Here is a 20,273-nt window from a genome sequence, read left to right on the forward strand (position 1 = left end):
CCACATTTATTTTGAGCGAGGTGCTCTCCTGGCCAGCTGACTAGTGGAGCTGCTGTATTGATTTCAGTGAATCAAACCAGCCTCCAGCAGATGCATCCGAATACATTCGGCGAATGCTGGTAAGAATAGCTCTTCAAGCAACTGCACTGCTTGCTTTCGCCTCCATCCTCCTTTATGAAAGAAAAGTCATAACTCTTCTCTGCTTGCTTATTCTGGGCCTGATCTCATCACCGATGACTCTCTGGGGGCAATGAAAGAGTCGGCAGAAAAGATACTTCAATTTCCTGAAAGGTCAAATTGTCACAGACCCCCTCCCCTCCCCTAATGGATTACAATAAAGGACGGAGGAACAGTCGGTTTTAACCTTTTCTTAACTTCGCAGCTCATGGGATTTGAAACCATTTTTATTTTCTTTCAAGTAATAAAATTCGTTTTAAAAATAGAAACAAGGAGGTCCTGGGAACTTGAAATGTTGCTTCAGAAGTGGAATAGTTGTCCCTGCATGCTAAGGCTCACCATAGGACAGCTCACATCTGCAATGAGATTTTTTTTAATAAAAAAAATGGAAAACAAAGCTCACTATGCATGGGGGAGGCAGAATAAGGGAAGCCAGCCATCTTAGATCACTGGGATCATGCCTATTATTTCAGGCTTCCCTTATTCTACACTGACACTTCCCATGTCTATCTCATTCAGAGTTCAAAGGGACCCTGCTGCCAATATTTTTGCTGATGAAAAGCAGAAATATTTAAGTGGAGAATTAGGATAAATGGCAATTTCTTTGCTTAGAAGGGTCTTTGAGACACTGCTGAGATAGCAATTTTCAGTCTGTTGCTTTAATATGCATTAAGTGAACCATATGCCTGCACTTCAAACCCACCACTTGCCTCCAGCCAATTAGGGTCACCAACACATGAAATGAAATGAATTTCTAGGCAGGAACTGGGGTCAGAATCCCGAGAGGCTCCTCAGTTAAAGCCTAGTGGATTTTGTAGATTGGGGGCAGGGTTTTCAGTAGGACTAGGTATGAAACCCATCAATTTCCGATGGAAAAATGAGCTATTCATGTTGCCAACCTGTGCTGACCAGATGTTTTTCTTGAGATAGTACCAGGCTGGCAAAGTATGACCTAAGAGGTACAGTTAAGAACAACAAAATTGCTGTGGGCAGGGGATAAAGAAGCACTGGCGGAGGAAGAGGAGTGCGGGGGGAGTGCACTGCCCCTTGCAGCGCGACCCCCAGGGTGCCATCGCAGCTGCCCCCCCCGCACTGGGTGCCCTGCCCCTGCCTGCGGCACGCCCTGCCCCCAGGATGCCCGCCAGCCCCGCTCCTGCCTGCTCTCTGCCCTCGGTACCGGAGCATGAAGCTCTGTCACCGTAGAGAAGGTCCACACACAATAAATATGACTAAATCCAGCTATATGTGCTGAGATTTCAAGTGGAGAACAATCAGCCCCCCATGGGGAAGTGTTCTTACTCTCATCACACACCGAAGGTATGACCCAAAGGAATGGCCTCCTGTTTAGGTGTGTCTTATGTTTCATGGCTGGATTATGTTTCATGCGCTGGATTATGGAGAAAGCCAGAGAGTTCCAGAAAGACATCTACTTCTGCTTCATTGACTTTGCAAAAGCCTTTGACTGTGTTGACCACAGCAAACTATGGCAAGTTCTTAAAGAAATGGGAGTGCCTGATCACCTCATCTGTCTCCTGCGAAATCTCTATGTGGGACAAGAAGCTACAGTTAGAACTGGATATGGAACAACTGATTGGTTCAAAATTGGGAAAGGAGTACGGCAAGGCTGTATATTGTCTCCCTGCTTATTTAACTTATATGCAGAATTCATCATGCGAAAGGCTGGGCTGGATGAATCCCAAGCCGGAATTAAGATTGCCGGAAGAAATATCAACAACCTCAGATATGCAGATGACACAACCTTGATGGCAGAAAGTGAAGAGGAATTAAAGAACCTTTTAATGAGGGTGAAAGAGGAGAGCGCAAAATATGGTCTGAAGCTCAACATCAAAAAAACGAAGATCATGGCCACTGGGCCCATCACCTCCTGGCAAATAGATGGGGAAGAAATGGAGGCAGTGAGAGATTTTACTTTCTTGGGCTCCATGATCAGTGCAGATGGTGACAGCAGTCACGAAATTAAAAGACGCCTGCTCCTTGGGAGAAAGGCAATGGCAAACCTAGACAACATCTTAAAAAGCAGAGACATCACCTTGCCAACAAAGGTCCGTATAGTAAAAGCCATGGTTTTCCCAGTAGTGATGTATGGAAGTGAGAGCTGGACCATAAAGAAGGCTGATCGCCGAAGAATTGATGCTTTTGAATTATGGTGCTGGAGGAGACTCTTGAGAGTCCCATGGACTGCAAGAAGATCAAACCTCTCCATTCTGAAGGAAATCAGCCCTGAGTGCTCACTGGAAGGACAGATCGTGAAGCTGAGGCTCCAATACTTTGGCCACCTCATGAGAAGAGAGGACTCCCTGGAAAAGACCCTGATGTTGGGAAAGATGGAGGGCACAAGGAGAAGGGGACGACAGAGAATGAGATGGTTGGATGGTGTTCTTGAAGCTACTAGCATGAGTTTGATCAAACTGCGGGAGGCAGTGGAGGACAGAAGTGCCTGGCGTGCTCTGGTCCATGGGGTCACGAAGAGTCGGACACGACTAAACGACTAAACAACAACAACATGTTTCATGGCAAACACAACATTCACCTTGCTCACTATAGTGTTACACATCACCCCAATCTCTGAGAGGTGTGAGATACCTGGTTTTCCAGGCACTCACCCAGGGTTCGTTTTCCATTTGGAAATGAGGCAGAGTGGAGACTGTGGTGTCTTTATGATATATGGCTTATTTACACACATATATGAGGAGATCCTGTGATGGAGGGGTTCACAGGATCAATACCTCATGATAGCCTTGCTTCACCCAGCCTTGGATTCAGACAGAAATCAAACATTGTGCTCTGCCTCTCTGGCTTTCCAGCCTTCAGCTTTACTTCTAGGTCACATTACACACACTTTCAACTCTAAACTCTGGTTTTTGTCCTTCTCACTATCTGTGAGTTCCCATTTGCCTCTCACACAGAGCTCCCTCTCCTTTGCTTTCTTAATGGCTCATCACCTTTCCTTTCTTCTCTTAATGGCCCATCACCCAGGTGATTACCTGAACACAGGAAGCTATCCTGGCTCATATTTTAACACATGCTTGTTCCAGGGGATAGCATGGGTTGGTACCCACAAACTCATAACAATATTTTCTCTGGCTTGGTCTCCTCCACATTCTTTTTAATACCTTCCTCAGCATTTTCTTCTGCTCATCCCCACCAATCTTTCTCTCTCTCTCTCTCTCTCTCTCTCTCTCTCTCTCTCTCTCTCTCTCATCCTAAACATGAAACTGCAGTGTAATAGCTCAGTGACATTAATTGTTCCATTAATTGCAGCCACATCTCATCTGCTATTGTTTTGGGGGGCTCTTTAATTTTTAATATAAAACACATTATTATTATTCTGTTTTTTTATGAAGTCCATACAAAATAAGACAAAAGATGCCTCAGCGAGGGCGAGCATTTGGCGCATTATGAGCAAATGAAGACATATGTTAGAAATAAAAGGAGGGTGGGGAGCAAAACACAAGACACCACAAACAATAACAAAGAGCAAGAGAGACTAATCACAAGGAGAAATCCCAAGGAATTTTTGTCCCCACTCAAGACCAGCGACAGTTACCTTATTGCAGGGCAAGGATCTTTAATTAAAGCTGCTAACAAGTTAACAATCTCCTGTAAGTTAAATAGAAACAGTCCCAAATCTTTTCATCATGTATGCCATGGAAGGGGGCCGGGTCTGACTGGAAGTGGGGGGAGGGTGGAAGAAGAATTAACTATATGACTGAATGATTATTTTTCATGGCAACAAGAGGGCTGCAATTAAGAGGCAAATTAATGTTCTGGCAATGCGTTTTGCTTTGAACAACGCAAAGGCTTGGGATTCAAGAGTGGCTGAAGTGTCTCCTTTGGAACAAAGCTTAGGCCAAACTGCAGCAAATTGGTCCTCTTCTCTTGCTCTTACAGGAAATGGGGCTTAAGGGAAAAAAAATATTCCAGAAACTTTTGTGCCCCCTTTTCCCCAGGGGTGTCGTCATTTGTTTGATCTTCCTCTGTCTGCGCCAAACCTTTACCCATCCGCTTTCCCTTTGAGCCTCTGACATCTATTTTCAGCAAGCTTTGAACGTTTTGTTTTGGACAAAATATTTCCTTGAGAGATCTCCGTGCCCTTCCACCCTCTCTTTGCCTTTAGATTTGCCTGTTATGCTATGGATTTCTTCTTTCCTGTTAAAAAGACAAAGGCCACCTACAAGGAGTGCCACCCCCTGCAAAACCCTCCTTGAAATGGATGGGGTTTTCATGGGAGCCGCAATTGCAGGATTGTCTGTGGGAGATTCCAGAAGTTTCTGATATGCAGTCACGGAATCACACCATATTCTGTGTATGCTCCACTGTCCCCGGAGGAGCAATGTGGTGAGGGGTGACAGACTTGTTTCCTTCTTTCCCTGGCACCAGGCCAGTTCAGATATTGGATGGATCTAGACATGCCAAAGAAGTGAACACATTGTAAACTCATACAGGCAAATCCGATAGGGAAAGACTGTTATATCGCATATACAACACCTATAAAACACCTTTTCTTTACCAATCTAGCTGAGTCCATTATATCTGCCAGATTCTTTGCACAAGCAACTCATCGTGGCAGCGGTGTATTTGTGTCAACAGTGCAATACCTGCATATGCACACACAGAAACCACAGCAGCAACTTCTCTGACAGGATAGAAGAAGCTGCCTTAAACCAGTTTAGCTCTATATTGTCTAAACTGGAGACAGCCAATGTTGTGTCAGATGTTGTGAACTACGACTCCCACCAGGCCCAGGCAGAATAACCAGTGCTTAAGGATGTAGTCCACAACATCTGGAAGGCAGCACTTTGGCTACTCCTAGTTTACACTGTCTGTGGCTGTTCAGCATTTCAGACATGGGTCTTTTCCAGTCACGTGTGAAAATGCCAGAGTTCGAATTCAGGGCCTTTTGCATGCAAAGTAGTCATACCTTGGATCTCAAATGCTTTGCGAGTTAAAAGTTTTGGCTCCCGAATGCCGCAAACCCAGAAATTAGCATTCCAGTTTGCGAACATTCTTTGGAACACGAACGTCCAGTGTGGCTTCCACAGCTTCTGATTGGCTACAGGAGCTTCCTGCAGCCAATCAGAAGATGTGCCTTGGTTTCCGAATGTTTTGGAAGTCGAACGGAGGTATCACTGTATGTCCTCTCACACTCCTGTCCTTCCCATGCTGTGGAAGAACTAGAATCCCCCAATCATGGCCACTGCTGCACCACCCGTGAGTATGCTTCCTGGTGTTACGTTCCTCAGGCAAGCGGACCAATGATGCCAACCGCTATTTGCATAATTTGACTGGTAAATAAAATATCAGGACCTGCTTTTGACTCAATTCAGTTGCATTCAAAATGTTGTTGGCATCTGTCTGTCTCGGGAGACAGTGGAGGACTGATCCTTTGGGGGTGAAGGCAAACATTGGAGAGTTACAGCGCCTGCTGTGGCTGTAGAGATCAATGCGGGAGAGACATGTTTTGATGCAGCTGGGGCAGGTGAAGGCATCTGATCAAATCGATGCAGATGCACCATGGAATTTCTTTTCTCTGCGATCCTCCCAACAGCCATTCCTCGCCTGGTCACTGCTGTGGATGCACAACCTGACCATCTGTCTCCAGGCATTGCGGCTGTCTGCAAGGGACTCTCACCCACTGGTGTTGCCAGCCTTCATGTCACGTTTTCAGACATCTTTGTAGTGCGGAGTTGCGCTTCCAACAGGCCTAGTGCCTAAAGCCAGCTCCCGGTAGAGCAAGTCTTTGGGGATCCTGCCATCTTCCATTCTGTGCCAGCGTAGACCCCAAAATCTCATTGGAAAGGATTCCTGCTGTTTTGAAATGAAAAGTACGGCAGGTTGGTTTCAGAGGGTATAGATATCTGGCAGGTGGGTGGCAGAGACTCCCTGGCCTCATTCCTTGCTATTTCTTGGGATGCTTTCATGTTGCATAGTTGTGGCCTGGCATTCACCATCCTAGGGGAAGTCAGGAGGAGAAGAGGACACACAAACTTGATCCTCCCCTTGGGATCACCCTGTTTACTTGGATAGGCACCAGTCTTAGGAATGGGCTGGAAATAACATCGGCTCTCACAGATTCCATTCAGTCTGAATTTGAATATAAACAGTGTTTATATTCACTCCATCCTGAGGTTCCTATGGTCTCGTCACATCAGTACCATACATTCACTGTAAATGGGAATGTTAATAATCTAACTGCTGTGGAGCTGGAAACGTACAGAAAAGGGCAACCAAACTGATCAAGGGACTGGAGCAATTCCCCTAACGGAAAATGTTTGACACTTCTAAGTTTAGAGGAAAGGCAACTTCCAACGTATTATTTGCAAATGAATAAACAAGCAATGTACTTTTTATTGTGCCAAAACCTGTAGCGGCTTCTACTGAATTAGTGGAATAGTGCAATGTTCAGAACTGAAAGAAATTGGTTTCACCTTGTTGGGAGAGCAGGGAGGGAAAAACCCCATCATTTTAGTATTAATGGAGATTGAGAAACGGGGGAGCCTGCAAATAGCTCTGCTTTCCCTTTTTCTTTCTCATGAATTTCTTCTGGGGCCTTTTGAACGATGGGAAAGTGCTGGACTTCATGTACTGCCCTGCCCCTGTGATTAGCTAGGAACACAAAACAATATCCTTGGAATCTGTGCCCATTTCCTCTTGGAAGGAGCTGTGAGTGAGTTTCCTAACTGCCACAGCTCCCGCCCATATCTTCCTGAGCTCGCCCTTCCAATCTTAAGTGCAGCATTTAGAGACAGGTCAGGCCACTTGCTGAAGGTTTGCCCTTGCTCAGCCTGCTGGCGGCGAGGCATGTTTTTCCTCTTGACCTTGCCATAAATGGAAGGACGGCCTTCAGCCCCGATGAGAGAGGGAAAAGGTGGAAAGATGGAAAAGACAACTAAGCACATTTAGATTGCTTTTGGTTTCCTTTTAGGCTGTACCGGCTGGTGTGAATTGAGCAAAATTGCGGGGCAGGATGGGCGGGGGAGAGAATCCTTTCCAAAAAGAAGTGTTGTTACTAAATATATATATATTTTGCTTCAAATAATTGTTTGCTTACCTATTGTGCTAAGAAGAATTGGTGCAGTAGACAGATAACATGCTATCTGTGTGCACATGCAAAAGTGGAAACTGCCTTCTGCTTCTGCGTGTGTGTGTGTTGGTATTGCAATTGTATCCTGTGCACCCTTGAAGGGGTCAGGGTGAAAATCTCATTTCATCCTTACAACAACTCTGTGAAGTAGGTTAGACTGTGAGACACAGGCTGTGTGCACACTAACTGGCACGGAGCAGGCAAATGTAGCTTTTCCCAATCCAAAATTGTCCCGTCTTGTCCTCCACATGCCACTTTCAATCTAGATCAATACTAGATCCTGTCACCCACAAGGATGTGCATGGTTATTTAATTCACCTTTGAAACCCCTCCCCTTGTTGATGTTATCCATGCCTTTTCCTCCCTGCATGTGCCACAGGGGAACAAAGAAGGATGTGGGGATTACCAACTTCTGCGTAAATGGCCACCCACGTCACTGGGCAGCTGTGGACACACCACCACGTTGCTGGGACCACCTGCATCTGTTTTCATATGGACACACTGTGGGATCATGCAGAATCAATCTGCAATGAGCTTTCGTTTTCAGAATGGAAACAGCTTCTGGTGTACTTATTTCCCTTTTGCCCCGTTAAGAAAATTGGGGTGAAACATCCCCTCTCTTGTTCCTATTTCCCCACTGTTGTTGCTTCAGTTTTCTGTACACTACTTTGAGATTTTTTTTCAATAAATTGAGCAGTATAGAAATTAAAGAATTGATCATCAATCAGTCAATCAAAATGAATAGGTGAGAAGGAGATAAATTACTTGTGACACTTATTACTTGTATGGAAAACAATTAGCTTTGTTTGTCCATGTTACCCGAACTTCTGAGCCTGTCTCTATGGAACATTCTTTGGATCTGAACTGTAGAATCACAGAGTTGGAAGGGATCTGGAGGATCATCTCGTCCAACCTGCAACCTTGGCGTTATCAGCACCACACTATAACCAACTGAGCTATTCAAGGCAGGGCTGCAGAACACAGCTGAGGAAACAAAGGGAAACATCTCTTGGTCTTGCAAACCTGCAGTTGGATTATTTGACTTTGCTGCAGAACACTGGTTTGAAGAGTTCATGGTATTCTTCTTACTTCATAACATCACCTTTGACTTTGTACTGAATCTGGCCCGGGTCTAATTCGTGCTTGAAGCTAGGCATCAAGTACGCAGGCTGAATGCATACTTTGTAGAGAGGTGGCCGCCACTGGGAAGCTGAGAAGCCTTTGTAGAACATTGTGTGTGTTTTGTTCTATATATGGATAGGAGGAGATGACATTTTAGAAAGCCAATGGTAATGATTAGAGTTTTGAGTTTTAAGTAGTCATTTAGTCATAAAAGACTGAATTCAAATGCTTCAGAAAAATAGTCTTTTCCTCTCACTTGATGATAGGTTTCCTCTGAGTGCCATAATTGTTCATCTTTTTAATGCATGCATAACAGACAATGACCTGTGATTAAGTCTCCACCCAGGGCTTCCCCTTTGAAGATAAGGATGAGGCGCTGAGGTCACTTTGGCTCCCTAGGAAAGAAGTGGATTAATGCTGGACCAGGGGCATTAGACATACACAATTCAGGATGCATAGCTACTTCATGCATCATATATCTATCTATATATATATATAGAGAGAGAGAGAGACTTCACCATTGTTTGGACCTATTTTTCATATACAGAGAATATCTTTATATAGTTCCTTTTTGACTTGCAAACTACTAATCACAGGCAAATGGGTGTGTTAAATTGCAGGTTGCAATCTGAGGCTAAATATTATGGCGCAACTTCATGACTGTCAAAAATTAAAGCCAAGTTCTCCTACAAAGGAACTAGGTTGTTTTTTAAAGTACAAAATAAAAGCATATTCTTACCTAGATAATTAACAATAGCGATTAGAATAGAGGCTTAATCTGAGTGAATGGTGGCTTTGGGAGTTCACTGTGAGAACAATAAGGAGTGGTTGTGTATGTGTGTTTTGCAAACAAATGCTTGTGTTTGGTGTATGATGTTACAGGCATAAAGTAAAAAAAACACAAAACCCGTACTATAGTATTATGGTACATTTTAAAATGTTATTCCTTTCTGATGGATCTTTCAGAGTAACTCAATTGAAAATTCAGTCCCGATATCTGCAAATCTTCATCTTTGTGTGAACTTCAATATTGTGTACAAACACAACGTCCTTGTGGGGCCCATTTTGATGGACACACAGAGCTCTTATCTCTCCTAATGGAACTTTCACTCCCCCTTAGGGGAAGGAAAGAGATTATCTAACTTAATTGCTTTTCCCTTCAGAAAGCCACAATATGACACGTAAAATTATAAAGCTGCGAAGATGATGTTCTATACTACCCCTCCCTTCTTCCTTCTAGTATGTTCTTTGCCCCAGCTTCTGTTTTCAAGCCTGAGGGAGGACCACCCCTCTCCATGCTTTTGTTGTTGTTGTTTAGTCGTTTAGTCGTGTCCGACTCTTCGTGACCCCATGGACCAGAGCACGCCAGGCACTTCTGTCCTCCACTGCCTCCCGCAGTTTGATCAAACTCATGCTAGTAGCTTCAAGGACACCATCCAACCATCTCATTCTCTGTCGTCCCCTTCTCCTTGTGCCCTCCATCTTTCCCAACATCAGGGTCTTTTCCAGGGAGTCCTCTCTTCTCATGAGGTGGCCAAAGTATTGGAGCCTCAGCTTCACGATCTGTCCTTCCAGTCAGCGCTCCATGCTTATTACCCCACAATTTCATTCTTAGATGAAGCACTTGCTCTGCACGTTGGCTGCAAGCTTAAATCCCTGTGTTTTCAATGAAGAATATGTCTCTTAAACTCTGCCACTCACATACAGCAGACACTCGCGTCTGAGTGCTGGCCAACAGGGGTGTTGCAAAGTACACTTAGAAGAGTCAGGGCACAGGCCTGCAACCCAAATCTAAATAAAACTTGCATGTACGGTATGTATAGATGCATATTCAGATCTTGGAGCAAATAAAAAATGTGAGTCTCCGGGAGCTGCCATTTAAGCACCATAAAAATTAAATTAAAAAACAACGTTTTCAAAGGCAGGAAGGGCCCAGTGCAAAAACAACAACCCTGGGGCTGCATTCACCTAACAAAGCCCCTGTTGGCAAGCTGGAGGAGGAGGTTGGTGCAGTAGGTTACAGGAAGGTGGGAGGGGAGCCCAGAGGCGTAACTAGGGTCCCTTGCATCCTTGACAAGGAACTGTATTGGCACCTGCCCCCTCCCCTAAAAACCATCATTTCCCCCGCAAAAGCCACATTCAAAATCACTACATTTTAGGTGACCCAAGTACTCCAAATGTCTGGAATGAGGGCAAGGCGAGGAGGAAGGGTGAAAAAAAATTACACACCTTCGTGCCATGGTGCAAGAAGGATGGGGAGCTTCTCCCACATTTGATCTTGTGCATTGTCACACACGTGTACATCACACACGCCACAGTGCATTGGTGCTTTTTTGTGCCTATCAGGTAAGTATGTGAAACTGCTGGCTTGCATCTCTGGGATGGATAGCAGGCTGAAGCAAATTTGCTATATGGGAATCTGTGCCATTTAAAAATCCATTACATAACAGAGAGCCTGCAGGAGGCAAAGACTGGAACAACTGTTATTCTGGTGTGGAAAAACTGTATTTTCTAAATGAAGACAGCTGGTTTGTCCACCATATATTGGTACTGACAGTATTGGTTTCTTGTGAGCATGCTCTGTTGAATCACACTTTTCCACTTGTCACTCCAGCAACATTCCCCCCCCCCACTGCAAATGTGTCCTTGAACCAGCTGAAATTACAAAGCAGGGATTTAAAAAACAGCAACAACTAATTATGGCTTTATCTTGTGATAAACATAATTAGGCCCTGGGTGTTTCTGGGTAATCTGTACACTGATGTTAAGGGTTTCAAAACAGAGGTTTTTTTTCTGGAAATGTGTCAGATTAATGTAGGTAAACATGCTTTTTAAAATTCTGTTTTAATTCATCACAGAATATATTCAGTACGGGCAATAAAAGAAAGCAAAAATTGTTAATATAATTTGCAATGTTACCTCTCATTGTTAGCCGCTTTGAGACTCCTGAAGGGGAGTGAAAGGCGGGATATCAAATCCAAACTCTTCTTCTTCTTCTTCTTCTTCAGATTTGTTTTATATAAAAAGAGGCAAACTAAAAATCTTATCTTTAGATCCTTCCCCTAGTTGCAGATGTACGAGTGCTGAGTGTGACAGTGTAGGAGCGATGGGTGTGAAACATACATTGCATTTACAATTCATTTATTCATATTGATGGCCTACTCTGTTGAAGCAAATAAGAAAAGCATTAGTCTCTTGAGCAGCAAACAGAATCAAATTCCAAGCTTGCATCCCTATACCTTAATTTCCACTGTTGAATTCAGTGGAACTTCCTTCTGAGTAGACTTGTAGAGGATTGTGCCATAGATGATGTTACCTTCTCTTGCATGAAATGAACGATGCAGATCAGATTTCAGTTTGCTCCCTTATGAATGGTGCTGAGTGGGAACGAAACCACAGCTGACTTTCCCATTCACCCACCCAGTGCATCTGCTCCACCGTTGAGGTCACTGGCATTAGGTGGTCATGAATGCTCTGCTTTCAACAGGACAGCCCAATGTTTGAAGGGCTGTTGGGGGAGGTATCCTGTCTATCCAGCCCTAGGGCTGAGATGTCAGTAATGAAAATCTGCTGATCCTATCCACGCTTAACCATTTTATGGGGAACCCTTATTGTACAGATCTTGATAATATTGATCAGCCCGAGATTTAGAAACTAAACTGAACACACAGTTTTAATGTTTAAACTGTCCATGCAGCAAACTATTCTGAAGATGCCTTGGGAGATTGCTTGAATAATGTAATACTGGATTTCCGCCACTGCATTTAGTATACCTTGTGTTGTGCTTATACAACATCTCCTTGCGATGTCTCTGTAAGTACTTTCTGCGAATATTAGGTGCTGCGGAGAGGAGATTCTAGGGTCCCCCTGTGACATTCAACACAACCAGTTATGATGTGCTGTGCTTTGATGGCATCAGCTAGCAAAGGGATATCGGCTGCCTGTGATAAGCCAGAACTGTGCTTTTATTAGAGCACATCATTGCTTGCTAGCACTTGACTGCATTCCTTTTTGGCAGACGTTTTAATATTGCTGAAGTCCGTGATTTATACTCTCAAAATGCCGGGGCTTTTCCTGAATCAGGACCCCATTTCATGCTTATTATCCAGGGGGAAGCCTCACACGTAAAGCTACATAGCTGGGATCCTTTCCAATGATATAACCAGAGCAAGATTCTATAAATGTTTCACATAGCTGGCGAAAGAGCGGATAATTTTGTTAAGCATATAAATGTCAATAATCCTTTCCAGAATACTGCTAAAACCTTTACCACATATATGTGTATCTTATGAGATACATATATATATAGCTCCACTTCTACGGAGCTATTAAAAAAAAATCCCAGAGCTGGAGCCAAGTGTTATATGAGAATACATCCAAATAAAATGGAAACTGGAAGTGAGGGATTACCCAGATCATATCCTCAAACCAGCAGTTCTCCACTAATGTTCAGGCTGCCCTGCTTGGCCTGCACAGGCTGTAGGCTTGTAAATCAGTAACGCCTTTGACAGCGCGAGCAAGATTCTGGGCCCGCAGCTTTGATTACAGAACTGAACCACAGCAATCTATTCTGAACGTGGCTCTGTTTTGCTGATCACCCTGGCAAACTACACATTACACACAATGCTTGAGATCAATGAGACTTAAATGCTTCACTTTGGATAGGTGGCGCCCGGCGTTACTTCCTCTCTCGCTCTTGAATTTGTCAGTGTATTCTAAAGATGATGAATGAACCAGTTTTATCTGTGAAGAGAAGGGGATTGCTGTGGCTATTTGGGTCACTATCTGAGCCATCCTGAGTAAGTAAAAGGCAGCTCTCCTACTATTGATACACAGACTGGTTATGTGAGCACTCAGCCACCGCATCAGTGGAAAAAGTGACTCCATCGAACACAAAGGCATGGAAAAACGTTAACCTAGTCAGAAAGTTGCATACCACTGAAATTTAATACATTCTGTGGCCTCTCCTCCTTGACTGTCTTCTTGGCTCGTAATCTGTCTAAACAGTGTTGATGCTCTTAAATAGCCTCCATTGACTTGGTTTTTTTCAAATTGTATTTTGGTTCCTTCATTATAGACACAGAATTTTGCCCTGAACAATGCCTGCACCTTCCTTTTGTGCAGAATCCATGGATTTTATATCTATATTTATACCCATAATTATTTTAGTAATTTAATGTTTTAAAGGGATAATACCTGTAAAGAAAAAAAGAGATCATTTTTGTAAGCATGAATAAATTGGTGATCAGCATGTAATCTGACAATTTGATCAGTCAAGTAAGATAAATGAGATAGGTGGAAATTATTCACTGAATGGAGGCAGTCTCATTTTCTGGTTCATGGGGCTAGTTATAATGCTTATATCTTAATTTATAAAACAAAGTAATGATTAATGGATGTTATGGTGTTTACAGAGCTTTCCCAAACACAGTTGCATAATAAATGCTAATTGCTGTTATGGAAGGATGGTAGTAAATGAAGTCACTATAATAATGGGCCCTGGACCCCAGGATGTGCTTATCCATACATGCCTGTAACTAGCAAAAATTAAGTAAAGCAGCATCAAATGGGAAAGGGAAGTATAGTGGATGCTCAGGTAGCGAACATGATTCATGAGGGAGGCACGTCCGCAACCTGCAGTCCCGCGTCTGCGCATGCGCGGGTCACAATTCAGTGCTTCTGCGCATGCGCAAAGCACGATTTAGCACATCTGCGCATGCGCGAGCACCAAAACCCGTTCCGGTACTTCTGGGTTTGGTGCGGTGCGCAACCCGATAACGCACAACCTGAAGCGTCTGTAACCTGAAGTATGACTGTATAGACTTTATTTAACTACAGTTATATTGCAGCTGCAATGGTAATTTGATCAATTGGTTAGATTAACTGATTTAAAAATAACTTCTTGTCAAATGAAAAGCCACCCTGATTAACTGGGCACCAGATTTTAGAAATATAAGTGCTCCTAAAGCCACAGATGACAAGTGCCATTTTAAAATGGGCATTTTTCCGTATCACGCCAAAACCAGTAAATTTACACCCCACCCTCCCACCTAAAAAAACATAAAAAACTTTTTTTTTTTAATGCCTGCTCCAAAGGTCTTATCTTAATACACTAGGGATTATATAGCTATATATGAAATTTCCTGCATATCAGTTAATATCTTGACCCTCCTCCACAAGAATAGCTTTTTACTTGGCCGTTTTCCTATGTCGTGAAGGCTAAAAGCATTCTTCTTTAGGCAAGCATACCTAGATGCTTAGGAAGTTGAAGTACCCAATAATTTTTTAATAGTTTAGCTTTTGTATGTTTTAAGGTAGGATTGTTAATTTTTCTTGACTTTACTGCTGTGGTGTTTTTTTGTTTTTTGTTTTGGTAAACCACTTTGCAGGTTTTTTAAAATAAATTTTATTAAGTAAATAAACAGTAAATATAAATAAAAGAACACAAGCCAAAACGCAACCCATCCTGTGGATTTAAGTATCTGCCCATAGTCGCCTACTTGTTATCAGAGGCCAGAATCCACATTCCTTTGTAAGAAAATATGAACGTTTGCATTTTTGCAGGCACAAAAAAATTGCAGACACACAAAAAAATATCAATGGGGGGTGACAAGAACTTTTCCGCACCTGGTACCACCTGACCTTCCTATGCCTCTGCTTGTGAGAGGGAGGACCGTTTGCTGCTCTGCCTCTCAAGAAGTGGTATACAGTGGTACCTCAGGTTACAGACGCTTCAGGTTACAGATTCTGCTAACCCAGAAATAGTACCTCGGATTAAGAACTTTGCTTCAGGATGAGAACAGAAATCATGCAGCGGCAGCAGGAGGCCCCATTAGCTAAAGTGGTACCTCAGGTTAAGAACAGTTTCAGGTTAAGAACGGACCTCCAGAACGAATTAAGTTCTTAACCCAAGGTACCACTGTATTTTGTTTCTGTTTTATGTGAAATACGTTCAGTTCTGGGTTACTAGCTTCTTCTAAGTGCACACTTAGATTTATCCAGTTCTAATGCCAAAGTAAATTTCATAAGAAGTTTCATTGCAGCAAGTTTAACTGTCTGGGAGTATTTGTTTGACATTGAAGCCCAGCTAATATATAATATACCAGTGCTGGGGGCCGTCACAGCCTGTTTATGCAATAACAAAAGAGAGCCTGGTTCTGCACAGCATTGCATGATCTGCATTCCAGTGGTAGAGGGTGGCTACACAGCCTTCCTGAAGAGGTTTTCAGAAGCATCTGAGTCTTTAATACTGTCAAGTATTAATACATAATACTGTCAGGACTCCTCTTGCATAATAAGGCAGTGCTTCCAGGTGTTTCAGAGTTCAGAGAGTTTAAGGATGGGCAAGAGAGTGGGCTGGCCCTCCATTCAAAACATGAACTGAACTAACCCCAACTTCTGTTTATGAAGGCTTCCTCCCCTGTTACATGTGTCAACATCTCACCATTTTAGCCAGGCCTGGAAGGATCAATGCTTCGGGGGGCCCACTAGGGGGCGCATCAGAAGATGGCTGACAATAACATCTTTCCGACCCACATGAAGTAATTTGGAGGCTATGATGGGAGTAATTAGCCTCCCTACCCCCCCAGGAAGGTGGGGGGGGGACTGCCCTTGCCTGCTGTGCCCTATACCACCCCCGAATTTGTGGGGGTGGGGGCACTAGGCACAAAGCCCTCCTGTGGGATTCCGGCACTCCTGGACGCCGTCCCTGATCCGCGCCACTAGCTGCAAGAACTTCAAAAGAAACAATTTGGATGAAGCTAATTGCACATATTTCAAGGAAGGAGGGGGAGTAAAGACTGCTAACAGAAGAGATCTCTGATAAAACAAGACAAGAATAAATCATGAGAAGATACGCTAAGATACGGTATGGCAAATGACTGATGGGGGAGGGGAAAAAACTTTCCTTTCTTTCCTTATGTGATTAAACAAGAATCCCCTCCCCTCACGAGTCAGAAATGTCGTTTTAAGGACTTAAGCTGTGGATTTAAGGCTGTGTGGAGATAAAATTTCGAACCAAAGCATGTTTTAAGAAGAGCGTGGAATGTATAAGAGCTCTGGAATGACGCAGTTAAAAATGCCGTCGCCATATTGGGAAGTTCTGTCGGAGGTCTTGAGTCTGGGAGGAGAAATAGAGAAATAGAGCTGCTTTTATAGTGTGGGTGAAACTCCTCAAAGGGACTTAAGAGCGACAGTTCTGTAATTAACGATGGAAAGAGCGATGTTATCTATGAAGGCGATGATATATGGAAACCATCTCGATTTGAGGATTGGAAGAACGGAAAAATTCACACAGGATTATTATTATTGGTGTTTATCGGCTTAAGGAGACTATCAGAAGAGATCATAAAGAAAAAAGAGAAAATATATGAACAAGATGTGATGTGGAAACAGCAAGAGAAGACTGGGTAGAATTATGAACTCTGTTTGGACTGATTTGGTCTGATTTGGACATTAATGCAGTAGCAAGAAGATGATCAGAATTCCCCTTCGGATCTTGAAATATGGGTCCCCCCAACAAAATTTAAAATTCGGCTTTGTAATTCGGAATTTATGTGATGTGATTTAATTTGATTTGATTGGCCGGTTAATAATTTTTTTTTTTTTAAAGGGAGGATCAATGCTTTGTTAAACCTGACATAGGTAAAAGGCAGTTGGAGTTGAATAATGACACTATTTTGGGATTTGCTGATGTGCGTTCTCTGTCAAGCACACAGTGAGGGTTCTCATTCTCCTCTGAACAGTTCCTTTTCAAGGACTGCGTGTTCCAAGGACTCAGTAAAGGTAAAGGGACCCCTGACCATTAGGTCCAGTTGTGGCCGACCCTGGGGTTGCAGCGCTCATCTGGCCTAATTGGCCGAGGGAGCCGGCGTACAGCTTCCGGGTCATGTGGCCAGCATGACTAAGCTGCTTCTGGCGAACCAGAGCAGCGCACGGAAACACAGTTTACCTTCCCGCCGGAGCGGTACCTATTTATCTACTTGTACTTTGCCGTGCTTTCCAACTGCTAGGTTGGCAGGAGCAGGGACTGAGCAACAGGAGCTTACTCCATCAAGTGGGGATTCGAACCGCTGACCTTCCAATCGGCAAGTCCTAGGCTCTGTGGTTTAACCCACAGCGCCACCCGCATCCCAAGGACTCGGTACCACTGACAAATAGGCCTAGTTTGCACAACATGGTAAGCCAAACTGTGGCTTGTGAGAACCATGCGGCCTCCCAGAGAGGAGCTTGCAGTCGGTTTGCTCCTCCATGGTCTTTTTTGCTTCTGAACTAAGCCAACATTTGGGTTAGTGTGTTATCTAAACCTGGACTCATGGTTAGGCTCTCTCTTTGCTAACCATGAGAAATAAAAGAGGACAGGGAGGAACAAAGCAGTTTAGAACTCCTCCCCAGGAACACAAGCATATTTGTGTGGATGTGGCTGGCCAGTTAGGCTTACACGCAAGCCAGGCCATAATCTAATGAAAGTTGAGTAGTTATTTCGGGGACTTTGATAATATAGCAAGCTATGCAAACATTCAATTGCAGGGGTTGCCAACTTGCCCTCCACACTCAGAGGCCCCAGCATCGCATGACATCATATGCATGATGTCACATGACCCCCCGCAGGTCCAGCCCCCGCCCAGCATGCGAAGATGGGATGGCAGCCTCCTCAATATTGGAGGAGTGGGCCTTAGCCCCCCTACTCACAAATAATGAGGGTGCTGAAGCCTCTTCTACCTGTATAGTTGATGCCCCTGTTCAATTGTGACACTGTGGCAGATCTATGCCGTACATTTAAAGCACATCCAATGCATATTTAAAAGACGCCACTTCCCCCAAAGAGCCCTGGGAACTGTAGTTTAAGGCTGCTGGGACTTGTAGCTGAGCAAGGGGAAACTACATTTCCCAGGGTACACTGGGACAAAATCATGTGATTTAAGTGCATGGTATGGCTCTGCCCTTTAGTTATACCCAGAACTATGTCTAAACTGTGCTTTGAAAAAAATCAGGGAAAGTGAAATATTGCAACATGTGTCAATAACACAAATTGAGGCTGGTTTGAGAGTTTCTCCTTTATTTTCCGCAGAGTGATATTTGCTCTACCAATTCGCATTTACACACCAATTTGTAAGATGTAGAGCTTTGGTTCTGGCCTTAAACCATGAAACTCTGAAATGTTAAGGCATGTGCTACTGATGAGGGTGATAAGAATGAGAGATTGAGGAGGCGCCACTTTTTGCAACTGGTCTTGCCATTGGAGGAGCTTAAGTGGTGTGTCCTTATCCAACTCTGCTTATTCAGATGTGTACAGGTTGAAAAGGTAGTATTGGAGAGGTGCAGGAGAATGAATACATTCTGTTTCCAAAGCAATTATTTTAATCACACACACCCCAAAGCAAACCAGCTTTGATCACAGGGCCAAAAGCCCATCAGAAAGCAAGCCGGGACAGAAGCAATCTTGCGAGATCAGCAGGAAGGCTAAAGGCAAACAGACCAAGTGAGATTCAGGGGCTGTTAGGGTGGAGCAAGGTAAAGGAAGCAGAACTCACAAACAACATGCAAAAACAGGGGCCTCTAACCAGTTCACTATCAGCCTGCTTCTTTTTTACATGGGCTCCTGGCATAGGAGCCAACTCCTAAGGGCCAAGAGGTCTTTGCCCCCCCCACCAATAAAATATTTGAGGCCCCCTCCCCAAGTTGATGGGTAAGGTAAAGGGACCCTTGACCATTAGGTCTAGTTGTGACCGACTCTGGGGTTGCGGCTCTCATCTCGCTTTATTGGCTGAGGGAGCCGGCGTTTGTCCGCAGACAGCTTCCAGGTCATGTGGCCAGCAGGACTAAGCCGCTTTTGGCGAACCAGAGCAGCACACTGAAACGCCGTTTACCTTCCCGCCAGAGCGGTACCTATTTATCTACTTGCACCTTGATGTGCTTTTGAACTGCTAGGTTGGCAGGAGAAGGGACTGAGCAACGGGAGCTCACCCCGTCACGGGGATTCGAACTGCTGACCTTCAGATCGGCAAGTCCTAGGCTCTGTGGTTTAACCCACAGTGCCACCCGCGTCCCAGTTGATGGGTATTGCTTTTCGAATGGTGTGCATGAGATGGCTGTGATCAATTGTCATGTGATCAATCATGTGGGTGGGGCTTACCATCCCCTGTCCCCCCATACTATTTTATTAGAGTTGGCACCCCTGGCTCCTGAGAAGCTTGAGTTGGCAAATGCACATTTCAGAACTGAGAAGCAAGCCTTGACAGCCAGAAATGGCCACTGGATGATGTTGTCTCTTTCATCATATACACCTGGTGGCAGCAGGAACATGGTTTTCCAGTACATCACTATGGATAATTTCCTATTAATTGATTGCTGTTGTCAATAATAGGTTGTTATTATTTGCATTTATATTCTGCCTCAAGGCAACACACTTGGTCCTTCTGCCATTTTATTCTGATGACAATCCTATGACATAGGTTAGGATGAGACAGCAACTTGCCCAAGGTCACCCAGAGAGTTTCACGGCTGAGTGGGGGAACTGACTCTGGCTCTCCCAGATCCTAGTTTAACAGTGCACTACTATCAAAACCCAAATACATTGTGATCATATTTGAATGGCAGAAAACCACAGCCATCCATATGATAGGCACCCAGACATCTCTTTCTTTTATCCTGTATTTTGACAACTCCGGCTTGAGGAGTCGTTGTTTCTCTAGCCAGAGGGACAGTAAGAAGCCATGTGCACTGCAAGGAAGCTGGAGCTGGAATGTGGCTACCAATGATATGTTTCAGCAACTGGCTTACTTAAAGAGTCTCACTGGGCTGGAGAACAGAGCAACCTGCAATTACAGGGAATGCAGCTTGCAGTTTGGAAGATGCACATCTGGGGAAA

Source organism: Podarcis vaucheri, assembly GCF_965113315.1.
Source record: "Podarcis vaucheri genome assembly, chromosome: 3".
Classification (NCBI taxonomy): Eukaryota; Metazoa; Chordata; class Lepidosauria; order Squamata; family Lacertidae; genus Podarcis; species Podarcis vaucheri.